Genomic DNA, 27,619 nt, shown 5'->3' on the forward strand with positions numbered 1-27,619 from the left:
TGGAGGGAAGGGCATAACAATATAGCAGTGTATGCTGTGTCGTCTCTCAACGATCCTTGGATTCCCACAGTTGATTACCTGTGCATTACAGTTCCATCTACAGTTTCTTATCCTTCCCCCATCTCCCTCCCAACTCCACAGCAGTATTGTGGGATATCCTTCAGAGAAACCAACAGCTTTCAGATCCCCTTAGGGTTTGTGGTGATGATTAATATTAATCATCAATGATTAGATTAAAAAACACCTAAGGAGTGGGTTGGTGGTGGCACATACATTTAACCCCAGCACTCAGGAAGCAGAGGTAAGCCGATCTCTATGAGTTGGAGGCCAGTCTAGTCTATAGAATGAGTTCCGGGCCACCCAAGGTTATATGGAGAAACCCTCTCTTGAAAAGCAAAAACAAAAAACAATCAACAAACAAACAGAAAAACACCACCTAAGGAGTTAGTAAAGCAGATCTCTGGATACATCTTTATGGTAAAGGGTTTCCAGCGAGGATTAACTATGTAAGAAGGCCTGCTCTGAATGTGGCCAACACCATCCCAAAAGCTTGGGCCTGTCTTGGAATACAGAAGAAAAAGGCTGCTCACACACAGTCTGTCTTTTCTCCCTGGTTACCATGAGGTCAGCTACTCTGCTCCTCAAGGCCCTCGCCACTGTAATGATCTGAAAAAGAGAGAGACTACATCATCCCTTCTTTTAAGCATTTGTTGGGTATTTAGCTGATGAAAGGCTCCCTGGAATACAGTATGTTGAGCAATAGATAAAACGCTGAAAGGGCCCGTGAAATACTTAAATGAGATGGATCTTCATGCCATATGCAGTGTCTAGCTCCTGAGGAAAGTGAGCAGGAAGAGCTCGTCTTAGAATTTCCTGAGGAGGGGATGCCCAGAGCTCACTTCATGCTAGGAAAGGAGGTGTGCTATTGGTTTTTTTCCCAACTTTTTATTAGTTTTCAATTTTTAAGGTGGTATTTGCAGTCCAGTTGTTGTGGTCTTTATTTTTGAAGTAGTTGTAGTTCTCAGATCTCTATGGGAGAAGCTCATTTTTTTTTAACTTATCAGTTACACTAGTTGTGTGTGATCAAAAAAGGCAGATTCATCGCCCCTAGATCATTTTAGGTGGGGAGGAAGAGTCCCACACAACCTCACCAAACTCCTATTCACAGATGCTTTGATTAGGGTTTCCCACTAATTCTTTCTGAGTAGTTTCCTGAAAGACTGGATCCCTCAAAATGGGCATCGCATCATCAGCCTAGGAGAACTGGTAGAGTGCACGGTGTTAAGCCATATCCCAGACCGCCTGCCACAGAAATGTGCTGGGGATCAACAATTTCTTTCAACAAACCTCACAGGTGTACAAGATACATGCCCAAATTAGAAGAGTGTTTCTTTTTTTTTAATTAAAAAAAAATTTTAATTCATTTTACATACCAACCTCAGATCTCCCTCTCATCCCTCCTCCAGTCCCCCCCATAGTTCTCCCCCCCATCTAGCTCCCATATCCTCCCCCAAAAGGGTAAGGCCTCCCATGGGGAGTCAGCAAAGCCTGGTACATTCAGCTGAGGCAGGACCAAGCCCCTCCTCCTTGCATCAAGGCTGAGCAAGGTGTCCCATCATAAGTAATGGGTTCCAAAAAGCCAGCTCATGCACCAGGGATAGATCCTGATCCCACTGCCAGGGGCCCCTTAAACAGACCAAGCTACACAACTGTCTCCTGTTTGCAGAGCACCTAGTCCAGTGCCACACAGGCTCCACAGCTGTCAGTCTATAGTTTGTGAGTTCCTACAAGCTTGGTTCAGTTGTCTCTGTAGATTTCCCCATCATGATCTTGACCCTCCTTGCTCATATAATCCCTCTTCCCTCTCTTGACTGGACTCTTGCTTCTTAAGGTAGCACTTAAAGTACGTAGCCGTACTTCCCAGTCATCCTTGGAGGTACAATCTTCCAGCTAAGGGATTTAGAGTTGTTAGGGTGGAGGAGTCAAATGTCTGAGCGTTGACCATGGTGTATAGGTAGGTTCTCAACAACTTACAATAACTGGTCTCTTTCTCTAGTCTACTAACATCCAACATATGCAGACTTCACTCTTCTGACTCTGGCTGAGAATATGTAAAGAAATGCTTCATCCTTCTATATACTGGAAGCCAAAATAAGCCCTTCTCTTACAGAGCTTCTTGTCAGATATGTTATCACAATAAGAAGAGCAATTAATAAATACATGAGTGCAGGGGCGTGGTGTTATCTCGCTGCTTTAATTTCTAGTCCCCCAATGACAGACAATGTTGAGCACCTGAGCACCAGCCTCAGGCCTCATGTCACATATTTAGAGCATTTAATTTGACGTATTGATTCAAAGTGTATCGCCACCTTTTCCTCTGGTTTCCCCACTTCATCTGCCCTTTGTGGGTGTTAAAGCTTGTAAGTAAGTGATCAAGGTATGGGGTAGGCTTATCATAGATACTTTTGGAGCTATAGTGATGTTGTCTTTGTAAATGTTGTCTGTGTCAGGTTGTATTTACCATTTTCCAAGAAACACCATCGTTCCATTTCTTTGAAAATTAAACAACTTATCGAAATATGTGCATCTCATACCCTTGAATTCACTCATCTCTTCAGTTTCAATAAATGTCTCTACAACCATTGTGTGGTATGTATCTTATTTCCCTTCAAAACATGAATCAATTATAATATAATAGTTTCCAACATAATCTTGACCTAATTTGAGTTGTTAAATTTTTATTTGTTTGTAGAAAATGAATTAAGTTATCTCAAGTACATTTTAACATGCATGACTTTATTGAGAGCATTCTTACTGGGATGATTAACTCCCAGTGTCCATATGACTGAGTAGAGAAAACCTTGGTATGCCACATTTTCTAGGTATGTACGTGGGGGCACTCTGGAGGAGATTAACTCTTGAGATCTAGACTCAAACTCTTTTACCAATGTGATGGGAGGGTCTAAAGAAAAAAAAAGAGGAGGAAGGACAAATTTCCTTGCTCTCTCTGTGCTTGAGTTGAGATATCCATCTTTTCCTGCCATTAGATTTTGGTACTCCAATTTGGGGGAGGTCTTTGTGTTTGGACTAGAAACACTCCACCCAGTTTCTTGGGCCTCCAAGTTGCTGAGTGTAGTAGCACAAGACTTCTTAGCTTCTATAATCTCCTGAGCCAATTGTCCCATAGTGGATCTCTTGCTCTGTATGTACACATTTCTTCTTGGGTCTGTTTCTCCAAGAGCTTGAAGGGAATTACTGATAAATGATAATGTAGTACAGTCAAGAAACATTAAAAAAAAAACTATCAGAAGAGTATAAATCACTCGAGTTTCTTACCCACAAGAAATGTTTGTGTGTTAGTGAACGGACTTCAAATATAGACTTCAAATATAGATATGAGGTATTGCTTTTTCCTTAAAACTCTCTTACATCTTGTATTTTCACTCAATTAATAGACATACATCATTTATTTTGAAATCCTCATAATATTCATTATATACATCAACCACTATCTTATCTATAGCGAGCATTTAGGGTTTTTTCCATTTTTTTTCTGGGAACTTTATTCTAATGAACAGTATTAAACATACACATAAAAGGATTTCCTTATGCAATCACTTATCTCTTTGAGTATATTCCATCAAATGACAAATACAATATCTTGTACTTTCAACACTGACTTAGACTGATGAGTAGTGCTTTCTGCCCACTAAAGTCTCATGTAAATGCTATCAGTAGAATCCAATATCTGCCTTCAATGACTGTCTTTAGTATGTGACAGTTATATCTCATAATTTTTTTCATATTTTAACCTCTACAAATGGTTAGATGTTTGCTTTGTATTCAGTTCTATATTGTTAAATTATGTTGTTGCTTCATTTTTTGGTTACCTCTTTTTCATTAATTTTAAGAGATTTTGTGTATTAGGGAATATAGTATTCTTTCATATTTATTGCAAATATAATATCAAAATAATATTTGCTTTTAAACAATGTTTTTCTTCTTTTTATCTCAGAAAGTTTCTAACTGATACACAAAAGTAGAGATAATTATATAATGAAACCATGTATAGAAATATCCTATCATCAAAAATTATAAAGATTTTTGCAACTTGGCTCTATGTGTAAAACCTTCTTTACCACCGTTGTTGTAAGCAGAGCTCATTTTACCTATAGATCTATCAGAATGTACCCAGAACTATAAGTATACCATGACAGCTACATACACATCCTTTCCCCAACTTATCCACCTTTAATACCAAGAAAGTACCACCTACCCCTGTAAAGCCCTTGCATAACATCTGCCCCTTCCAAATCTCTTGCTACAGTCTTTTCCCTAGGGACTATCATCTGAGACTTCATTCACTATTCATAGGTTCTTAGACACATTTCCACAATATTTGTTATCAAAGTTTTTTATTCCTTCATTTCTCCCTTTTCCACAAACTGCAGTATCAGATGATTGGACAGTTTCTGAACCTGAAGTCAGTCATGATCCTTACCTCCACTGCCTTTCTTCAGAGCTCTGTATTTCCAATCTAAATGATAGTGCACGCTGAAATCACAAGCTCTTCCTAATAATTTTCCATGTTGTGGGCATTTACATAGGCATTGGGGGGAAGTTATGGGTTTTCCCCAAAGCATTTCCCACTTACCACAACAACCCAACTCACAGCCAACTTCAGGATTTCCCCCAGATCAATACACTTATTTTAGTGCCATATTAGCTCATCCTCATTAAATCTCCCTTTGCCTATGCAGCAAGCAGCTTTCCCAGAATGCCGCCTTCACCAGCTGTCTGTCTTCTTTTACTCAGGAGGACTTTCCCAGGAAAACCATGCCTCTAACAAGACATGTCTAACTTCTCTGTCATGGCACTACACAGACAAAGGTCAGCTGGGTATTCATGTGTTTTACAAATGGTTCAGGTTAGGAGAATCTGTGACTTCCCCAAAATCACTCACACAGTACTGAACTTAAGCCATATTTTGGCAAGACCATGATCACACTATCTGACAGAAATAACTTAAAAGGGTGAAGATTTCACCCACCATAGCGAGGAAGGCAGAGTGGAACAGTTCGGTTTACATAGCCATAGCATGTATCAGAAACTGTTCACATCATAGCAGCCCAGGAAACAGGGAGTAGAGGCTGGACCCAAGGGCCCAGCTCTAACCTTTAAAGGTTCGTCCTCAGTGATCTACTTTCACTAGCTATGTTGTGCTTTATAAGGCTTCCATACCAACCCAGAATGGCACCATCATCTAGGGAAATAAGTATGCATCTGAACTATGAACCTGGAAGAGGAAAGCATTTCAGATTTAAGCAATAACAGTGTTTATTCATGATTAGTTCATAAATGATAGACTTACTGATTGGGACTATTTATTTTTGAGAGAACAATAGATTTTGACTGATTGAGCATAGCTACCTCTCAGAGCTTTGACCCTTCTAGGATGGAATAACATAAAAACAAGCAAACAAACCAACAAAAACAGACAGACAGGATTCACTAAGAGACAACATGGCAAATACTAGCAAGCTTTTCCCAGAAACTGTTCTCAGTTCCATACCATCTTCATGGAAACACATTGCCTAGGTCAAAACTAACCCATGGAATATCAGTTGAGAGAATTTATAGATAATATCTCTCATGGAGATACTACTGCTTAGTGAGGTGAACTGAACGATTTGCTCAAGGTTGAAGAGAAAGTCATTATCACAAGCAGGTCTCCTGACTTGTCTGTCTATCAAACCAAGCCAGAACATCTATGTTTGGCAACAAGTTGTAGTACCAAAGCTTTCACCCAAACGTGGAAGGCCAGTATTGCCTCTTCAAGGCATCTCATGTCATAGCAGAGCCTAAAATCAACTCAGTGATGTTGACTACAATTGTTACACTAATTCCCCAAGACTTCAACTATAAATGGTTCAACATGAGGTCACATAAGCTGCAATTCCGGACTCCTGCACCAGGGACATCAATCAGACATGGCCCTGTTGAAAGCTAACATCTACTGAAACAAAGGGCAAATATGAGCATAAGGATCAGGTGAAAAATAGATTTCAAAGGAGAGTAGACCTCTAGCCCTGATGTACTCAGAAGACCCTCAAACAAAGTGTCAGTCCCATCCCACCCTTGGCCTGCCTCAGCCTGTAACAACTTTATCTTTTGTCTCTGAAAAGACAACAGGATTGGGTCTTTAAGTGAAGAAATAAATAGTAAGTAGTTTTCCAGGTTTTCTGCAGCTATGTCTCATATTTGACAATCTTACACTCCCCGACTTGACAGTCTGCTTTCACTAATCCATATGCATATAAGGTGTATATTACCCCCATGTCTACGAGATTCTCACTTAGCCAACGACATCTGTCTTTGAACTGTCACGAAATGCTAGAATGATTCTTTTTCTTTTGTGGTGTCAATTCCTCTTTCTGTCATTATTAACCTTGTTAAATACCCTCTTCCCTCCCCTTCTGAAAGGCATGAACTGAGTGCTAAGTTTCAAACATACCCCCTTAACACATCCAGATGGTGGGGGAAAAGCATATCTAGCTATCTACTTAATCAAACATCTACTTTGCCTCCATCAGCGGGGAGTAGGCCCTTTTGTACATTTAACAAATTCAAGCAATTTAGCAACTGGGTTAAAGTCTATGTAAAGTACTTCAACAACATGGGAAATGAAGACACTGGTCTTCTGTCTGAGAATTGGTTAATGGAAGGCATGAAGTCTCAAAACGCGCACAACAGTGGGTTCTTACAGCGCTGCCTAATGCACTGCTGGGAAAACCTTGAGAAGTTTCCCATCACAGGGGGGAGGCAGGTTGACAGTTTTTGCCTTTGCTGTCAGTTCCACTGTGGGAGGCTCCTAAATTTATTATGCCTAGGAAAGAATTCTATCACACTCCTATCTCACAAGAAGCGAAGAAGCAAGGCATGCATTGTATCCTTCAATGAAGACTGTTGCCCCCTACTATGAGTGTACAGAGGCCAATTTAGGCAAGCACGTGGGCAGTGGCCAACGGGCTCTTCTCTGTCTACCTTGATCAAAGGGAAGCTGAGCAAGAACTCAGTACCATTTGCCTTTGTACATCAGTTAGTTTAACTTAAAATATGCATATATTCAGATGAAAACACAGAATTGTGACAGTGGAGTGGCAGCATTTCCCACTGACCTGAGTGTCTCTACCCAATGCAATTTTTAGTGAGTAAGCAAAATGCTCACTATTACCTATGAGACAGCCATTGGTGAAGCATTAGTTTGGGGTCATTAAGAGGTAACTGTATTTCCTCTATTAAAAAAAAAAATCTGTCATCACTTGGGAGGCTCCTGCACCTCAGTTTCCTCATCCACAAAATAAGAATAGTAATGTGGTCCAACTTCCTGGGGAGGAGACTCATGAGTGCTTTTTGCTGATTAGCTCAGAAGCCCTGCAAATATCAATCTCTGAGTACTATGTAGGCTGCCACATTCTACCTTAGGCGCCGGGAGCTTTCACTGACATCAACAGGAGCTCCAGGAATGGAGAAGAAATATGTAGCAGGGGAGATGGTCCAGAGCGTTTCCATGGCGATTATGAAGCACACTGCAGTGCTAGAGGGCGGCAGCTAAGTGTGTGATTATCGACCGCTGCATTTGGATTTGCTGTGAGAACTGCTGCATCAAACAGTCCACTCAGATGACATCAATCATTAGGCGCAATGTTGTGTCTTATGGGCTTAATGGCATTGGAATCTAAGGGGCCAAAAAAGCTGCCCTCTGAGGTGAGCAATGGGCTCTCCACAGGCTGAAGCACTTGGAAAGTTGGAGCTGCCTTTTGCTTTAGCTAACAGCAAACAGTCTAATAAAAAGGTAGGTAAAGGTATGTAGGTTCTGAGCATCACACGACTGATGTTGTCTACATCTGTCCTCTTCAGCTTAACCAATGGAGCCAAATTTCCAGTTCCACCCCAAAGTTACTCACTCGGCTTGCCACCTATTCACGGCCACAAAGGTATCTCCAACTACGGTGAACTGTCTTGTGAATATTTACATGTCCCTTATTTCAAATTGTGGCGAAATATGGGATCTTCTCTCTGTAAATCTCTTTTCAATGGCAGCCTTTGTGGTCCCCTATAAATGAGAACTATTCCTTCTCCTGGACTTCAGGGTCATTTGTTACAACTTACTGGAAACACTGTGCCTGGCACAAAGTGTTTATAAGACATAATCATAGAAAATAAGGGATATTCAAATGAGAAGTCAACCCTTGGGTTTAATTGCAAACCAGTGAGTAAGCTCAAGAAAATTGTGAATTTGAGCTCTGAAGTGGAAATACAGTTGCTACTATCTGAGAAGCAGATCACAGAAAATGAGTTCTTTTTCTTCATTAGAACAACATATCTGCAAGTAATAAGAATATTATGAGGAACTATTAATGGAGCACATTACCACTGGGCTGTGTGTAGCCACAGAATGCATGATATCTGTAAGTCATTTTTAAATCAACAAGCTTAAACAAAGAAAACTTTACTCTTGGCCTTACTATAAGAATAAAGTATATTAATTCCTATAGAAATAAAAACCTATCAGTCTTCTTAGGATACTTTCCTAATACAACCAAAACATGGTAGGGAAAGTCATTATGATACCAAAGGTTGTACTTTAAAAAAATCATCTTTGTTTCCGCATTTAAAAACAAATAGAAAATGAACAGAATAATGCACAGGTAAGAACAGCATAAATGAAGTTGTCAACCCTTCTGTGAATCCAAGAACGAAAGAAACTTGGAATATTCTGTGCTGAATCCTTACCCTCTAAGAGACTTAGAAAGTCAAGAAGAAATCTCACTATGTACCTGAACTTGGAGACCAGAGAGGACATAAGAAGGAAAGAGAAAGGAGCCCCTTTTCCCTGCAATATTAAGAAAACACAGCAACCATGCACAAACATGCACATTACAAAACTAACATGCCCAGTCTGTCATGACGGGCAAACAAAATGTGTTTCCTAAGTTAGAGGAAACCCCTCTCTCTCTCTCTCTCTCTCTCTCTCCATTAAAGAAAACAAAGTAAATGTTAATTAATACATTAGGAAACACTAAGCGCTGTGGAAAAGAACAGAGAAAAGAGAAGGATCAGATGTGCTGTATCGTCAGAGAGAGCTGGTGATGCGCTCAGTGTGACAGTGGTACCTGAGGAAGACGAGCCAGGGAAGGGGGCAAGCAGGCAGATATCCATGATAACATTCAAGAAGACAGAACAGGAAGTGCACGCGCAGTAACACGTCTGGAGTACTTGAGAACTAACCTGGGCAAGGTGGCAGGAAGTGGAGACAGAGCAGAGAGCAGCTGGACAGGAGAGGCCAGGGGAGAGAAGCAAAGACGCGTCTAGGCTCTCCTAGGCCTGGGCTTTGACTCGGAGAGCTGGCACCCACTTCTGTAAAGAGGCTATCCAACCTAGCACAGCTTCTTACCAGACATCTCTGACCTCTGTGAGGAGCAGCACAGAGGTGCAAAGTGTGATCGCAGGGAGGCTGGAAGATCGCACTGCCTGTCCCTGACGCCGGGAGAGATTGGAGGGTGTAGAAAAGGGAATAAATGAAGTGACTAAGCAGTGTCTGGTTGACGAAGGCAAGGCTTGAAAAGAAGGTTAGGAAGGGATCCATTTGTGATGCCGAAAACATGAGATGCCCATCAGAATTCCAGGGGAAGGTGTTAAGAGACAGTGAGGTATACCAGGCTAGATTTTAGAAGGCGGTCTGAAGCACAGGTGTGAATATTTAGTGTCAACAGGACAGAGAAGACATTGAACTCTGACGCTGAAGAGGTCTTCAAGGCCCTGACAGCTAAGAGACCTGAGCAAGGCCCCATCTGAGAAAATGCCATCGTTTGGGGAAAGAGGCTAAAGTTGCAGGTGACACAGGAGGGGAAAAAAGCAGATCAACACAGAGTCCTGAGATATCTCACTCACTGAAATAATCTGAAAAGCTTGTATAAAATTGGGGTGAGTGGACTTTAAAATACAGCAAGAAGTAAGTAGCCTCTCAGACAGACTACACTTGGCACCCACAACAGATTTTCCTAGCTCTGCTCAGGAAAAAAAAAGGAGGGATGGAGGAAGGGAGGGAGGGAGGGAGGGAGGGAGGGAGGGAGGGAGGGAGGGAGGAAGAAAAAATAGTATGCTTGCAGCTTAGTCTAGGCTAGTCCCAAGGGAGAACCTGGGAACACCTTCCAGACAGTCTGCTTCTTTACCTTCTGTCGGCTAGAGCGACATCTTAAGAACCTTCAGAGGCTTCTCCAAGGGGGGAAGTGTGAGGGCCACAGAGGAAGAGGCAGCTGGAGACAGAAACTTTGCACAGGGATGAGCAATCAGGAAGGAACCAGAGGAAGGGGCCTCCTGGATGGAAAGGTGACTGGAAAAAGAAGATGGCCTTATGGTTGAGAAAATAGACAAGATTTGCATCGCAACTCAATCACTTAAAAACTAAATTCCACAAAATATTAAACACGTATTCGTGCTTAGAAGCCACTGCGGGAAACCTATGACGTGTCGACTCATCTAGATCCCCGAACATTTCTGAGCAAGGTTGTTATTGCTATTGCTACCATGATGATTATGTTTCCCATTTTACAAAAATGCAACTAAGGCATAGAGAAGCCAAACACTTTGGCTCAGGCTTCTGTCATTCAACTGCCAGTGTCTCCTTTTTCTCAACAGCAGAGGAGCCACCCTCTTTGACCTTCAATGTTATGTAAAATTGGGACAGTGTGCGGCTATGGGTGTCAGGCCTGGGAACACCCGTCAGAGAGCTGAGTCAGCTTCAGGGAAGGTATCACAAGCTACCATCGATATTTGGGGAGGTGTTGTTTGTTTTTGTTTTTCTTTTTTTGAGAGGAGGTTTTTTAAGGGACCCTGCCTAGCTGTGGAGGAGAAAGCATCTCCTGTTGCTCTGTGTCCTCTCCCGCCTCTCCTCCCCTCTTGAGTCCATGAAGGTCCCCTGGCTCTAGTAACCACCGAGTTCCACCTTTTGTGTCCTAAGAGGATTTTATCAGGATGCATTTGGGGCTGAAATGAAATGATCGCATTGTCCCTCGGCTGCACTAGATTCTGAGCCCTGTAGGGAACAAGACCATATCATATGCTTTATTATGATGCCTGGTGTACCAAACAGCACCTGAAATCATAAATAAGTACCTCCTGAACACATAAATTGTTACATGTTGCCTGAGTATTTGTATTTTCAAAAATAGTATTCCAAGCCTTCCTTGTCTAGCAAAGTCGACAGAGTTTGCCGCAAGCCTGATACCTTCCTTCTGGCTTTCTCGGGAATGAGGAATATCTATTTATCTGTACTCACTCAAAACATTTTCAGACTTTTCTTTCTTCAGAAAGCTGCTTATATAAATCTCGTCTCCAAACCACTCTTTCTGACTTTAATTTTCAATCCAAGAAAATAATACTGATTTTAAAAATAAATTATTTTTTTAACATCTGAGGACCAAATCTTACAATTCCAAAAGAAGTGGAAGGTGATTGTGAGCTGTGGCACTTGTTGGATGAGATGTGGGTGTGAATGAGTCCTGGTTGCCAAGGGAGCTCACAGAGAGGCTTCTCCTGGAGTTTCTGAGGAGGCTTGCCAGCCAGCCAAAGCCAAAGTGACCCTCACCTGTCCCTTAGTCCTCTGTTCCTTCACTTAGGCAGGAGGTGGGAGCCTGTGGTCTGAGTAAAAGGAAGGAAACCAGTATGGGAACTGGATGTCACCCACCCCAGCAGCCACCACTGGTGTCCAAAGAAACAGAAGCGGAAGCTGGAAGTCATGAAAACTGGGAAAAAGAAACTGAAGGATTGGTCGTTGCTACAATAGTTTCATACAGCTCCAGGCTCCCTGCCTCTTGCGCTTGTTCCTTATCAGATGGAATTAGCAAAGCTCTCTTGAGTTAACTTTATAGAAAAATGATAAACTAGAAATTCCCATTACTTGAAAAATGTGTTTGTTGTTTCCCGGTGACTGGAAGGAAAGGAACATCTGTTAGATGGTTGTTCAGCGGATTCTTTAAAACTGAAGAAAACTATACTTGTATTAACAGTGGCATTGAGGACATGGCAGCACATGACTGTGATCTTCGCACTTGGGAGGGAGGTCGAGGCAGAAGGATCAGGAGTTCAGTGTCTTCCTTACATAGTGAGTTTGAGGCCAGCCTGGGATACATGTGACCCTGTCTCGAAGGAAGGAAGGAAGGAAGGAAGGAAGGAAGGAAGGAAGGAAGGAAGGAAGGAAGGAAGGAAGGAAGGAAGGAAGGAAGGGAAGGGAAGGGAAGGGGAGGAAAGGAGGGAGGGAAGGAGGAGAGGGGATGGGAGGGGGAGGGAGGGAGGGAGTGTGGACACAATTTTTAAAAGAAGAGCTTGCCCTGTTTCATCTAGTCTCACCTAAGCATCAACACCCCTACAGATGGAGGAGGTCCACTGCCGAAGAGAACCTGAAGTTGGGGGAGCTCAGGTGACTTCTGAAAACTGACATCTTGTTAGCTGACTCACAGTACCCAGGCACCCTTCCACTCTGTCGAATTCACTTTCCCGGAAAGTGTCTTCCAGCCCCTGTGACAACAGAGTCCCCAGCTGAGTCCTCACAGTCCTAAGCTGGAAACAAGGAGCCTCAGGTGGATTCCACTGGAGCTGTTCATTCTCTCAACAAAACCCTCTCAAACTGAAGAACCGGTAACTCCGTGATTCTTCCTGAACACATTAAGTGCTAATTCTCTAACCTTTTGAAAATGGCAATACACGTTATTAATTCATAAATAAAATGACAGGCATAAAAGTATCTTGGGTTTTTGTTTTGTTTTGTTTTGTTTCTAAAGGCGTCAGTGTTTTAAGTGACCTCTGGTCTCTTCGTATCAGTCCAGAGACCCCAAGTTACAACCAGTTACTTCAGCTCCACCTGCTTGTGGGGGGAGGGGTGAACAGGAAATAGATGTTAGAACCTGACTCTGTAGTATGCCCTAACACCACCACCACAGAGGGAATTGGTGGTTAATGGGCTGAATAATAAATAACAGTCACTGATACGTCTGCTCCTCGGGCATTACAGCAGAATCTTCCATATAGATCCTTCTCAACTCTCAAATGATTCCCTTGGGGAAGATTTTATCATTACCCCCAAGTTATAACAGGGAGACAGGCTTAGAGGATGGAAGGCCATAAGATAATACTGGAAAGCCCAAGGTGTCTGAACTTGTAGTTAGGAGAAGACACTTTGCCAGGACCAGTGTGTCTGAGTCCATTCCCGAGGACCAGGCACACATTTAAAGAGACATACCTGAAGTCTAAGAGAGCTGAGCATCTAAGAACTAGAGATGTTCAAGACCCCCTCCTGATCACCCACCTAACTTCCCCTTGCACCTCACACTTCATGGTTATAGCCTCCAGTGAATCCTGACAGGATTTCTCCAGAGTTGACACGCTCCTAGGCATAAGGAAGACAGCCATAGTTTGGAACACCCACAAAAGATCACACAGGAAAATTAGGGAGCTAGCAATAGGACCCAACGGCAGTTTACGAGTCTGGCCTTCCCGGGGCTTCTACCAAATAGTTGACTGGCTCAGGATCTCTGTACAATGGATCATCTGTGGGAACAAACTGGCTAGTAGATGTTGTCTAAGTGGCCCAAGAAAACTTGGTCCATCCGTTGATTGGGCTCTTGGTGGGTGGAAAGGACTCCTCTCAAGGATGGCAGAGGCAAAGGCTGTCATTGAGGTGCATGAGTCCTGCCACGGCAGCCTTCTCAGCCAGACCACAATCGTCCTGCACAGCTGTGTCCCCAGCCACACTCAACTGCCCTGAAGTCACATTGTCTGCCTGTCCCTGTGGCTTACTCCTCTTGCCACTTGGGAAGCCTGCCTCTTACCCCTTTGAGGCCCACAGTCTTCCTCCCAGCCACTGTAGCTCCCAAGGATGCTCCGGAGTTTTATTTTGGGCTTCACTAAGTGGCTTTGAAACGTGGTGAGGCAAGGACCCCCAGCAGGGACACGGCTACGTCTATGGAATTCAAGTTCCTCCCTCTGTGCTCAGGGTTAAGGATTGCCTGGCCCCCTTCGGGTGTGGCCCAGCTAATCAGAACGGAGATGGGCTCTTCGCAGCGCGTGTGAAGGGTGCCGTGTCAGAGGCTGCAGTCCTGTTTCTACGCAGGCACTCCGTGCCTGACACGCCAGGAAGAGGTCTGAGGCGCCCGCCGCCGTGGAGCGCGGTGCAGGATAATCTTGCTCCAACCTCTGCCCGCAGACTCCTTCCACGCTGGCGCGTGCACGCAGACCAGGATGGAAGGCGCCATCCTAACTTCTGCTGTGAGCAGGTGGGAGGGAAGAGACGCGAGAGGTATTCCATTGGTTGTCTGGGAAAATGAACTGCACCTTCCCCTCACTCGCACAGGATCAACTTTTTCCCACCCCCTAGGGTGGGCATTAGTACTTTGGGGTCTGAGCCCGAACGTGGGAGCCCAGGGGTCCCAGTTCCAGGAACTTGGCTCTGCACAGGCAGCGGGTGCTCCTAGACACCAGGAAGAAAAAAAAAAAAACAAAGTGCCTTACAGTGTCCCGTGTCCCTCGAGTCCTTCGACTGGGCGAGCGCGCCTGTGTCGCGACTGCCCGGCTGTCCCGCGCGTGGCGCTGCGGCCGGGAGGCCCCTCCCCCTCCCCGCGGGACCGCACGTGCCGCACCTCTGCGGGTTGAGCGCGGGTCCCGCAGGGGCGCGCCTGAGCCGGGCTAACCCGCGGGCAAAGCTCCGGCCGCGGCATCCCGCGCGGGGCAGCGGCGCGATGCTGCGCTGGAATGAGGAAGCTTGGCGGCGAGGGGAGGGCCCGGGCGCGCTGCGCGCGGGGGTGGCGGCGGCGCGCCGAGCGGGCCCGGCGCGGGCGAGCGGGCTGCAGCCGCCGGCGGCGCCAGCAGGTACGGCCGGTGCCCGCCGCGGCCCGGCGACCCTCGGCGGCCGGGCCCGAACCCCGCGCGGCTGCAAACTTTGTGCGCGCGGCCCGGCAGGTCGCGGAGTTGCGATCTGCTGCGGGACCCGGCGGCTGGCGCGGTGACGGGACGGCGCCTCTCTTTCTCTCTCTCTGTCTCTCTCTCTCTCATCTGCCCGGCTCCTCGTCCCCGCCGGTGTCACGAAGCCGCGAGGTGTACGCGCGGGCCGGGTGGGCTACGGGACAAGCAGAGCGGGAGGCGGGTCGCGTGTGCCACCCCAAAGTTTCCCCCGTGCGGGACCAGGGGCGCGCGCTCCGGGCGGCCGCAGGTGGCGGCGCGGTGAGCCCCGGCCCAGGTGCGCTGCCCGCGGGCGGCGCTGTAGCGCGGGACGGCCGGGCTGCCCGGGGCTCCAAGCCCGGTCGGAGCCGCTGGGGGCGGGGAGTGTGGCGAGAAATGGGGAACAATGCGAGTGAGCAACTTGAGGAAGTCATTGTGAAAGAAAGCTGGGAATTGCTCCGCGGCCAACTTAGGAGGGCACTCTAACAAGTGCTTGCGCGGCCGCGCCCCGGCCGGCGACAGCGGCAGCCCGGCGCAGTGCAAGCCCATCCCGGGACACTGGGCCGTGGCAGGCGGAGACCCAGTAGGTCCCGCGGGGTGCAGGAACCCCAGATCCCCGGCTGCTCTTCGCGCCCCAGGATCAGTCTTGGCCCCCCCAAAGCGCGGCGCACAAATCCACGTGAGTGTTTTCAAATTGAATTTCAGTAGGAAAACTTGGGGTAACTGGTGGATTTTTTTTTTTTTAATTAGAAGTAGGAAAGAAAGGAAAGTCATTCGAAATCCATAGTGTCCGTGTCACTCCCGCCTATCTTTTCCTTTCTGAGGACTGAGAGCTTTAACTAAAGCCTTCCTCCGCCTTTCTAGGCTGGGGCAAGCAGGTGAGAGATCAGGTCAGCCTGAGGCACTTCTGAGTAGCCTAGAGTCGTCCCACGAAGAGCATGCCCTGCTCATGTTTAGGCTTATGTGGACAGATCTAGCGAGATCACAGAAACAAGCATTTCCAACGTCGTGAGTAAAGACTTTCCTTATTTTTGGTGCGAGAGCTATTTGCTTTACTGGTAAGATCCAGTCTGAGTTTGCTTTGTGCAAAACAAATGATCTGGGTATTGAAAACGTTCTTTGCTCATCGCAGTGTGTGATCCCCAGGTCATGCAACTATCACAGGGAGACTCTGTTATCAAATAGGCATCAGGACGCTTGCAATTTATTTGAAGTGTGTTTTTTTTTAATTGCCAAGCATCACTAGTGATTCCCAAGGAATCTTATGAGCCTTTGATTTCCTTCTAATTTGGAAACTCAGGATATGACATCCCATGACCCAAAGAGGTACCAATTCAAAAGGTCTGAGCCAGAAACAGTTTCCATTTTCTCTTGGGCTGGAGCCCACCCAGAGTGAATTTTAACGTGCGGTTTGCTCAAGTTACCCACGCGTAATTTCTCTCCCTGCTGCAGACAACGTATTCCCATCTTTGAGCTGCCTTGTTTGAAACTTCCGGAACCAAAGTGGTGTTAGGGAAATAGCTCTTTACTGGTCCAACCTACCTGTAGAAGAAAATTTAAAACGTTGAAAATGCATAAAATTTATAATATTTTTCATAGACATTGAAATGCTTTTAACGATTAGTTCCTTTTGGTTATGAGTGCAGAGGGGGATGAAATCTGTAAGAAAATCCCAGAGCCTGCCTGCGTTAGTTTCTTTGTTTGATGATATTTGTTCTTTGAGATTAATTGAATTCATTCAATTTTTTTTCTATGAGATTTTTAAAGTAAAAATTTAAACATCATTCATATTATGGTGGCATGTGTCAAAATGGTTTCAGGGACAAATCAGATTATTTGGGATGTGACTCAAAATTTAAACGGGGACAAATATCCATGACAAAAGATTCATCTGCTTACATTGGATCGGCACCCTGTAGTACACAGAACATGTTGAGGATGTAAAGTGGGGACATCCATATAAATGACAGTGGAGTATTTTACAGACTATACAATTTGTTTTTATAAAAACATGTGTAATTTCATATATTTCCCCACAAACATACATGCTTGTTCCTCTTTATCATAGAAAAAAATATGCTCCTGGACTTACAATCCACCAGAGCTGATGGCCAAAATGTTTTAACTCTAATAGCTTTGGGGTTTTTTGTTGTTGTTGTTGTTAATGGTGATAATTGAAACCTAGAGTTAAGAAAGTCCAGAGAACTTGTTTGTTTAATTTATTGGTGTTTTAACCAATGAATTGGACAAAACCCCAAGTATCCTCCCTCCCCAAATTTAGGAGCATCATAGCAATAACAGCTACGATGAGGTGGCCATCCATGCAGACCCTGGTTGCTAATAAGTATGGGAGTGGGCTGTCTGACTCTTTTGAGAAGTTTGTGTCCTGTGTCCTAAAGAGAAAGCAAATGGTGGTTTTCTTGCAGCCTTTCCATTGTTGAAAAATTAAGATCACAGTGAATTTATTGACTAAAAAAAAGATCTAAAGCCCAGCAGAGCCATAGGCCCCTTGCGTTTTCTACTTCACTAGATACTGAGTATAAGGATAATGTTTCTTTGGTTTGAGGAAGTTTTTTCCTTTATTTGAATTTGTGTGTTTCATATTGAGTTAATGTAACATCACATTGTTCATGAGAATGTCAGAACTTCTGAAATCCGAGGTGGATCGTGTGCGCGTGCACGCGTGCGGGGCGCGCACGTGCGAGTGTGTGTACATGGGTGACATATCAGGATTACTTATATTAATATATACAGGAAATAAGTTACACATGTACACATGTACACCTGCCTGCACATGCACACATCACACCCATTGTGTGGAGTGAGACAGGCTTGACAGTGTCGATGAAAAAGTTACATTTACACACACCTAACATGAGAGGTAAATTTCCTTTCATCTTATTTATTTTTTACTTTTTTAATATAAAATAAAAAAATGGTTTCTTTGTAATGGCAAATTTGGGCATAGATAATGTTAGTTTTATAATATTAGGTAATTTTGAGTGGTTGCCAAATTTTGCACATTCATGGACTGCTTTCTGTGGTTAGTCAAGATTCGTCAAGACTAGTGTGAATAGCGGTCTGTCCTCTCTAATATTTGACATTTCAAAACAATCTCTCTATAAAATTGGTAGTAAGTGCTGTGTTCTAAGGAGAACGATGGAAGTGAACTCAGCCTCAGGAGGCAAACCAGGAGCCCCTGGGTTCCTTGGGAACAGTCAGCTTCCCATGCCGGTTTTTAAGACTGGTAAATATTTAGGAATATTATGGTTCCTCCTTTTCGCCGAAGCTCGTGCTCTGACTAGAAACGTAGGAACAAGACTGTTCTCTTTTGTAGCTCTCTCAGGCTGCTTCGTTTCATAGGTTCACTGTGTGAGCATTGCATTTTACAGGAAAACACATGAAATGTAAATGCAACAAGTGATCGATCCCCCCTGGGAATACAGGGAGAGAAACAGAAATCCATTTCACATCTCGAAAGAGTTCTTGGTTTCTGCTCAAAAAAGGCACATGTATTTTTTTAAGAGGTTTTAGAGTCGTTGAGTGTCAGAGAATTAGCATTAACACACACACACACACACACACACACACACACACACACACACACACACAAAACGCAGATGAGGAGCTTTGGGCTAGTGGGGTTTTGTTAGAATCTTGGGTCTAAATAAAACCATATTAACAGTAACAAAATTATTTCACTGTGATGCTGATCCGATGCTCACACTGGTGTTCTTCATATAACCCACTGCTCCTTCACATCCCTTTCAGTTTAAAACATGGCTTCATCCCTCAAGTTACTTTGTTCCACTGCTGGAATGTATGTTCCTGTTCTTAGAATCTCGGTGCCATCTCTTTGATAGTGTTTGTTTGATAACAGCCTTTAGCTGCTGGATGATAGTATAACAATTTTTTTTAAGACGTGTGTAAGCATTTTTACATACAGTACTACATGTCATAAGGGCACTATACCAGCCAACCAAACACGATTTGCAAAAACTTTCTACGGGAAGAAATGGATGTTTGCCCTGGTTTGGGGCTAGCCTACTGATGCTTCATGAGAAAGTCCCCAAGGGACACAGGTGGCTGAGGCACAATCTAAAGACAACTGGCAAATTATTTTCATTGACATTTTCCCATTTTCATATTTGGCTGTGGTAAATAAGTGGATGCCAGTGTGTCTTCAGCCAATGGTGATCAACTGTTTTAAAAAAAAAAAAAAAAAGTCAGAAAGTCCAAGTCTCAGGCATGTAGGCCATTGATCTTCTTTTGCAGCCCTGGTCCGGGCTGCTTTTCCCCCATGGCCATGTCTTGCCGGGGGAAGTCACAATTCCTGTTGACTAAAAGAACACCCCCTTTCCACCCTATGTCTGACAAATCAGATATCCGAATGATTTCTGAACTCATTTTGGTCAGGACAGGAAGCATAGGTCCCTTCCTGTGTGTGTGCTTCCCTGAGAGAAAACTAGCTTCCCTCCTCCTTTGCATACTTGGCGGCTGGTTCCACCTTTCTCTGAGCTCCCGTGGTGTGTGAAGGCAGCAGGGGGACCTTGGAAGAAGAGGAAGAGGGATCTGAGGCCCAGCCAGGGACCAGGGTCCTTCCCAAGTGGCTACTCAGAGGGCACTCAGACCAAGTCTGGATTTGTGTGGGAGACAGAGGCAGCTCTTACTTGGCCTTGGGGAGGCCCAAGCTTGTTGGTGAGTGTCACATGGTTTGGCTTCTCCTTGGGCTTGCGTGGCTTGAACTAGCCCGTGTTCTTTCCATCTCCCGCTGGGGTTTTTGGTGAGCAGCCTTCATCCGGAGCCCCTCCCTGGCACCCCTGCCCAGCTCCCTGTCTTGGGGTGATGGAAGGCATCATTAGGCTCCATCTGTGTGTTCTGCTCTCAAGTTAGCCCTATGCTCCACCTCCTGACGCCTGTGGCATGGGGCCGCGGCTTAATGAATTGCTTAAAATGGGCCCTAATTAGAGCAAAAGAGCTTTCTTCATGTTTCCTCAGTCGAGTGTGCAGTGATACGTTTTTTCTCCGGAAAGCAGCTCACCTCTGCAGCAAATCTGACGCTTGCCGCCATTTTCAAAACAGAAGTTTAAGATGACGGGTGGAGAGTTAGATGTAACGGGCCACAGAGTCTGAAGGGAAACCCGGCACTGTCTCCAGCTGCATTCTGTTTTCCTTTCTTTCCCACGTTCTCTTCCTCTTCTCGTTCTTTCTTTTTTTTCCCTGTGGCATGTGGTATTTTGACTAAACTATTGAAACAATCAATTACCGAAGAGTGTTCTTTAAAGTCTTTATATGAATCAAGTGGGTGTGTGTGTGTGTGTGTGTGTGTGTGTGTGTGTGTGTGTGTTGCACTTTTTAGGCTAGACACCGATTCTGCACTTTATGTCGTTTTCTGTTGTGCTCAGACTGTTGGAAGATGAGCAGTGTAGTTTGGAGCAAACTTTTGCCAAAGCTAGGCATTCAGTGAAAACCCACTAAGCAGGTTTTGATTATTTTCTGTTGTATCGCGTTTTTCACTGGTAGATTTGGAGCACATAGAATTCCCTAAGATAGTTCCTTCGACCTAGTGGGGAAAATGTTTAATTTAGCAACTTTAAGAGATGTGAGTGTGAGGAGCTGACCTTTTCTAAGCTTACCTGAGGCACTCTGAAATGTGCCCCAGGGCTCTTAATGGAAACTAAAGAAAGCCATCGACCCCCTAGTGAGAGCCTCACTTTCAGTCTGAAAAAAAAAAGTGACCTTCTCTCCCTTTTTTGTGCTGAGTTTTGTGTAGAGTAGAAAATTAAAGTGATATTCAGAAAGACCTGTTGTAAAAACAGGAAAACTGTGTGTCTTACTTCATCAAATGAAAACCAGCTGTTAATTATCTCAGGTTCTTAAAGCAGAGGTTGTCCATTACTTACTTTTTAAACCGTGGTTTGGAAAGTTCTAGCTCTTTTCCACCGGGAGGTTGTATGTTTGTTTGACTGAATTTGAAGGATGTTCACTTTTATTAAGGGTTTATGGTATTTGTTTCAAAGTAATGAACTTTTCAGAAAAAGACTTAGACTATTGAAAACTCATTGTCCCTGTCTCTTGAAGGCTCCAGAACAGTCCGAGCAGGCATTAAAACTACGTTTCCCTATGTTTGGCTCGCCAAAGGGCCAGGGCTTTTTCTGCCCGATTATAAATAGACACGCCGATTTTTGTAACTATACAAATGAGGAAGCTGTACGGTTCCATGGGGTTCAGCTGATGCCCCTTCTGGGTTTGCATGAGGACCTTGTAGGCTGAAGGTGAAGGATTATAAAATCCATTCAAGCCGGGCAGTGGTGACGCACGCCTTTAGTCCCAGCATTCAGGAGGCCTAGGCGGGTGGATCTCTGTGAGTTCAAGGCCAGCCTGGTCTACAGAGCGAGATCCAGGACAGGCACCAAAACTACACAGAGAAACTCTGTCTCGGAAAAAAAAAAAAGAGAGAGAAATCCATCCATATAGCCTGGGTTGGGTGAGCACATTACACATGGGTCACAATCTTGTTCCTGGTGTGTGGTGTTGGTGTGAATGTCTTGAGGATGCTCCCTGGTCTGGATCAGGGGACACTGCTACTGAGACATATCGTACAATGAAATAAAAAAATCCTTAGGACCTCACTAGGAAGCCAGTGCAGATAGTCAAGTGGTGGTGTTTTGTTTTTTGTTTTTTTTTCTGTTGTTGTTCAGTTTACTGCCTGTAGTTGTTACCAAATAACTGATTTTCCCTCTGCTGACACGAGAAGTGTCTTGCTTACCCCACCAGAAGCTGGATGAGCAAGGTAACTTTCCAAAGCACCAAAGCCTTTAAAAGACCATGATGTGATTAAGGGAACTCAATTTTTGAATCTGAGTTATAATACGGTGGACATAGTTTTGAAATTTTTGAATCTGAGTTACAATACTGTGGACACAGTTTTGACATGAGAGCGAATTGTTTATTAATATTTTAATAATTTTTATGAAAAAGTTGCTTCACTTTAAGAGATGACGGCTGATGTTTTTTGCAGGTGCTGTCAATAAAACTATCATCAATTCCAGTACTTTAGGGAAAATGGCCGCAGAATCCAGGTGGCCTACCCTAATTGAGTGACAGCAAGCAGGACATCAGTAATTTGTCCTCCTCTTTGGAGCAAAGACTAGATGCTCCTTATTATGTCTGGGGTGTGCCAAAATGGCCTTTGGTGTTTCAAAGAGTAAGAGACCAGTGTGTGTCACAATGAGTTCAGTGATGGTCCTGGCATGGAACATGAACAGTGTCCCATTTTGTTGAGATAAGTAAAATGAAAAGCAACGTGTGCTGGCACCTAGGCAGTACATTTCAATATCATCAGTGAATGAGCCAGGGCTGAGTGCCTGTTCAGTTACGTTTGGTAAGTCTACATGTAAGGACTCCTGGACAATGGGATACTCCTATGAAGATCTTCATGGTTTTGACGGTCTTTTAGGCCTAGATAAAATAAAGCCAAATAAACTGACCCAGGCCCCTTTTAACCAAAGTAGAGTCGCGCTGTAGAAACACCAGCACCAGAGGTGCATCTTTCTTAATGTTATGGGTATACAAGTGTTTCCCTCCATCAGAGACAGTCTAAAGTTGGATAGTCAAGTATCCATTGGATAGGATTTACTGACATATCTATACAATTTCACTGCCAAAAGTCACGATGAAATATTATATTTGTTGTAGCACCACATTCCCTTACCAAATAAGAAAATTAAAATGTTGTAAGTTTGTACTTACCTCTTTTAAAATAAACAAGTAGGAACTTGGGAGAACAGGGCTCTGCTGTCTCTTTAGAGCAATTACAAGCTATCAGCACTTTGGGAATTATCTGCGTGAATCAGTCTTGTGGAAGCCGTTGCTGTATTTTAAAGATAGAAATCTCGTTGGTGCTGTGCTTCCCTTCACTCACACTGCTCCTGGCCGTGCATAACAGTCCTCCACAGTAGGAGACGAAAATGTTTCTAAACTGACTCTCCTTTCCCTTAAGTGATGAGGTGGGGAAAGCTGTTTATATCTGAGGAAGCTACTTACGCAGGGGCCAGTGTCGATGGTCCCAATCAAAAAGCATGTTCACTGTGGCTGCATGTCTTTCCTCCGTTGCTGTGAGTAGGTGGCCCATGTTTCGGATAGACAGGAAACCCTGTTTTGTTGTGTGAACATGGCTTGCCTGAGGCGGGGAGAGCCAAGGGAGCACTGACTGTCATGTCAGGACGTTTGTGGACCTCTTGTCCCCAATTCCGTTGTCTACATTTTTGGAATAGTCTTTCTCGTGTAAGAGCTACCATCTTTTCTCTTTCTTCCTCTAGCCTGGGGGTTCACCCTCACCGTTGCCCAGGCTAACCTGAAACTCATAGATTCATATGTAGCCTAGACACTCTCAAACGCGTGTGCCTCTTTGACAGTCCTGAGATTACAAGGGTAATAGAAAATGGTGGAAAGTCACAGAACAGGTGCTCAATCGTGGCTTTTTACTAGGAAGCGTTCTTTATTTTCTACTCTCTCTCTCTCTCTCTCTCTCTCTCTCTCTCTCTCTCTCTCTCTCTGTCTGTCTTTCAGAGGTGTGTGTGTGTGTGCGCGCACATGTTCATATGTGTATGCACACCTGTGTGTGAAGGCCAGAGTTCAAAATGGAGACTCTCTCTCTCTCTCTCAGTCTCTCCCGCCATGTTCCCAGGCCAGAGTCTGTCCCTGACTGGCCCCATGGCTTGGCCATCTGGCCTCACAGACCCTTTGTCCCCACCTCCCGGCGCTGGAATCACAGTTGCCGTGCTAGGCTTTCTCTGTGGGTTTCTGGGATTAAACCCAGGTCCCCATGCTTGCCTGGCAAGCACTTTCCTGACTGAGGCATCCCCTTAGCCCCTGGCTGTGTCTGTGAAGGACTTCCGCATTTCCCTCCGACCCTTCTCCTTTTGCATATCAGTTTCTGCCCACAGAGGGAAAAATGCGCATCCAGGGCTGCACATCTGAGCGATTTGCCCTGGAGAAGAAGGTTCACAGAACACGCTACTGGAGCCTTCCGCAGCTGAGCTGGCTGTGGGAGGAGGGGCGTGGTGAACGCTAAATTGGATTCCTATGCTCCTGTTTAAATTTTGTTTTTCATTGTTATTTGCACCAGCAAAGCTCTGGGAAGTAATCATGAAAAAAATGTGTAGATTGGCAGCTAATTTTTGATAAGATGAAAAGAGTCAGAGATGAAATAGGAGTGCTCGGAAGTTTTTATGTTCTCCCAACCTGCTTTGTCAAAATCGTTACGCAAACCTAGAAGGTCTCTGACTAGATACAAAGATTTGCATATTGCTGGCCTTTCTTTTGGAGCATTCCTTTTGAAAAACACAGCATAATTCGCAGTGATACCACAAATTTGCAAAAAATTAAAACCTTCAGTGAACAGAAAATGAAAAGACATGCCTCTCACAAAATAATGTGTTTTATTAAAGAGGTCTGTGACCTAGGCATTTTTGATAGGTTATAGTCTTAGACCCACCCCATCCCACCCCCACAGTCACACATACACACACACATTTACTTAACTGTCTTCAGAGCAAGTACTGCTGAGTTATTTAAGTAGCTAGTCCCAAGTATCCCTGGAGCAGCTTCACCAGCAAGAAAGAAAACCACTGGGCACATGTGTGTAACTGCACAACCAGAATTGTGCTGCAGAAGTTCTGTTCTGAAGAATTTGTCTTGGTTTCAGGCTACTGCAAAGGGCAAGTTTATATTGTGGCCAAACATAAGGGGCACCTTGCGTTGTCTGCCAGACATTTGGATCATGTTGCCACTGCGTTATGTTTACGGAGTTCTTAGAGCAGGAAGAGCAGAAAGTAGATATTGTCATCAGTGACCTCAGAGTTCAGCTCTGCTGCTAGTTGGATGTAGCCTTGGGCAGGCTACTCATGCTTTGTGACTCTGCTCTCGGCCTCAGTCTTCTCTTCTGTGAAATGGAGATGATAAAGCAGGTCTCCCTGACAAATAGGCATTGGATGCTAGCTCTGTGCTGGCCTCTGAGCCAGGCTGCCCAGTAAAATGCTGGGCAAGGCAGGGTCTCACAGTCTTGGGGAAGCTTAACAGTTCACTTCTCAAACGCCTCACCTATAATGAGCTGCGTAAAAGGTAACCTGTGCTCTTCCGTTTCTTGCTGTAGACCAGGTCCTCAAGGATCCTTGTGGTGGCGTATCACTGCACAGAGAGATAAGAAGGCAGTTTCAGGAGCGGGGAGGGCATTTGCCTTGAAAACAAACACAAAAGTTAGTGTACGGTGTTTTTTTAATTTCAGGAGACATTTCTCAAAGCTTGTGGAAGAATAGTGCAGGCCGAGTGACAGGCTGATTTCTACTGACCGTCCCTGCTGCCTGCAGGAGGCTTTGCATGCCATGTGCTTAGCAGGTCTCTGATAGCCATACTGTTTGACTAACTTGAAAAGAAAGACATGTGTGGTTTCTGACTGGCATCTGGTTTTCCATTTTGATTTAATAGATCTAGGCTCACTCAGCATGAGAAAGTTCTGGAAAAGACACTTGGCTATGATGTGAGGCACCACGGGGAGAGTTGCTTGCTGAAGGAAGAGCTGCCAGTGCCCGTTGGGGACGCCTGGGCTCCTGGGCTCTAGTAAGCCCTCATCTGGGCCTTGCAAGTTAGAAATGGGCCAGCACTAAGGAACACCTGGCCAGCCCGCTTACCTGGAGGCAGCAATTGCCCAGGGCTGTTGGATGCTTCTCCCGGGAGCCAGCCAGGTTCCAGCCTGGTGGCAGTGGCCTCTGTGGCAAGAGGAAAGGCTCCTGGTTTCCCAGGGAGACTCCCATGGGCTGCAGAAGCTCTGAGTCCATGCTTCCTGCCTAGTCTCCAGAGCACTGTGGTCCTTCCTATGCAGTCTGAAACCTGGCACCCATTCTTCTGTCTTTCATGCCTTTTCTCTAACACTAGTGATGCGTTGACTCCTTCTGTCTGAATCAAGGAAACGAAACCTGTTTGTCCCTGTTTAATCAGAACAAAAAAAGAGACAGACAGGAAGGGAGAGGGACAGAGGGAAGGGAGAGGGAGACACAGAAATAGAGATGGGAAGAGAGTTAACTGAAAAAGACAGGAAACGCCAAGAGCTCTGGAGGGATGGTGGGTTATACGGGAAGCTTCACTGCTCACTGTCCTAAAGGGCCAGCCCTGGGCAGCCTCTGTCACGCTGGCCTGCACTTATCTCTGCATCTATTTCCCCTTGTGCAAGTTTCAGAACTGCTTGCTCCAAAGAAACAATAAAAGCATTCATGTTTAGAACTGTAGGTGAGAGCTAGTTTATTGATACTGTGGCATTCTCTCCATTGGGTTGGTTCTTACCTGAGACTGCTTGCTTTTCCCATGCAAAGTGGACTATCACAACACGTTACTGAGACACGCTTATTCCTTCTGACCCCCCTGCCCAGACCTGAGGATGCTAACTTTTCAGATGGGTCAAAGTTTAGGAAAACATGCCATTAGTTCCCTTGGTAATTAACTAATGAAAGCTCTTTTTATTTTATTTTTATTTTAGCTGAGACTATAACATAACTGAACTTACATTCTTTACGTTTTAAGTTTTTAAAATACGTTCATTTCTTTGTGTGTGCACGTACATGTAGAGGTCAGAGGACAGCCTGTGAGAGGACTTCTCTTCTTCTACTGTGTGGCTCCTGGGGCTAGAGCTCAGATTGACAGGAGAGGCAGCATCACCTTTATCTGTTGAGACATCTCTCTGGCCCTTTAAATCTCACCTTTTCTCCTCAGATGCTCTGCATGACTTCCACATGGAGGAAGTAGGAGTTTCATCAGCAGCCCCTGGTGGTCAGCATAGTACCCAGGGATGGGCTAGAGTTCTTCAGGACACCTCGTGATGTCCTTTGTAAACTTCACCTTAAAAGAGGCCAAATGTGTTTCCCTCTCAGTCTGCAATTGATAGATTACTTCTTTAGTCTTTCCCCCCAAATGTACAGATTTTTAGTTTGGGGAAGTTTGAGGGGCTTGTGAAGTCCCTCCAGTGATGACAGACAAGTCAGGCTGAGAATTCATAGGACACAATATAGGCAGACTCCAGCCCTTAGCTTAAAAATTATTACGTATCTGAAAATGTTATTGATGGTTGAACTTTATAAGGGACGCTGCTGGCAACTGTACTAGTCACAAGTCCAGAGAGGGTGGAGTTGAAAGTGTGCATAAAAATTGAAGTAGGGAAGGCTGTGTCACAAGGGTCCATGTGCCCCGGCTGGCAGTCGGTCTGTCATTAAGTGACCCAGCCAAGCAGCCAAGAGCAGAGGTGTGCTGCTGGGATCCTGACATGCACCACTAAGGCCATGGTGCCCATGGCGACTTGCTCCAAGTGCTTCCAATGGCCTCACTTCCCTGTCCCCCAAATCCCTGAGAGCTGCTTGCTCTGTCTATGATAAACTGTTCAGAGGAGGGCAGGTATTCATGGGCCTGATAAAACATTTGTTTTCCTTTGAATTGGGAGTGACTTGGGTATATTATACTAGGCTATCCTCTAGTGAATCAAGCCTTTAATGCATATCCAATAAGATATAATGATGGTGCTACATATTAGTAGTTAAATAAAAATGCTTCTGGAGTATGTTTAGTGCCCTATGTTATG

The 27,619-nt window shown here is 44.8% G+C and overlaps 1 protein-coding gene across 14 annotated transcripts in view; it reads left to right on the plus strand.

The window, feature by feature from the left end:
- Positions 1-14,119: 14,119 nt before the first annotated feature.
- The window catches only part of Ikzf1 (IKAROS family zinc finger 1), a 94,398-nt gene continuing 80,898 nt past the window's right edge, over positions 14,120-27,619 (plus strand). For 2 of the 14 annotated variants that reach the window (XM_052734517.1, XM_052734522.1), the window contains exon 1: positions 15,464-15,673. The gene's annotated coding sequence lies outside the window, so the exon portion shown is untranslated. Of the gene's footprint in view, positions 14,334-14,874; positions 14,926-15,457; positions 15,674-19,408; positions 19,693-27,619 lie in introns of those variants that run through there. The other 12 variants (XM_052734509.1, XM_052734515.1, XM_052734510.1 and 9 more) reach the window with 11 other exon arrangements.

The sequence above is a fragment of the Peromyscus californicus genome, unplaced genomic scaffold (genome assembly GCF_007827085.1).
Source record: "Peromyscus californicus insignis strain IS unplaced genomic scaffold, ASM782708v3 Scaffold_13__1_contigs__length_99412109, whole genome shotgun sequence".
NCBI classification, from domain to species: Eukaryota; Metazoa; Chordata; class Mammalia; order Rodentia; family Cricetidae; genus Peromyscus; species Peromyscus californicus.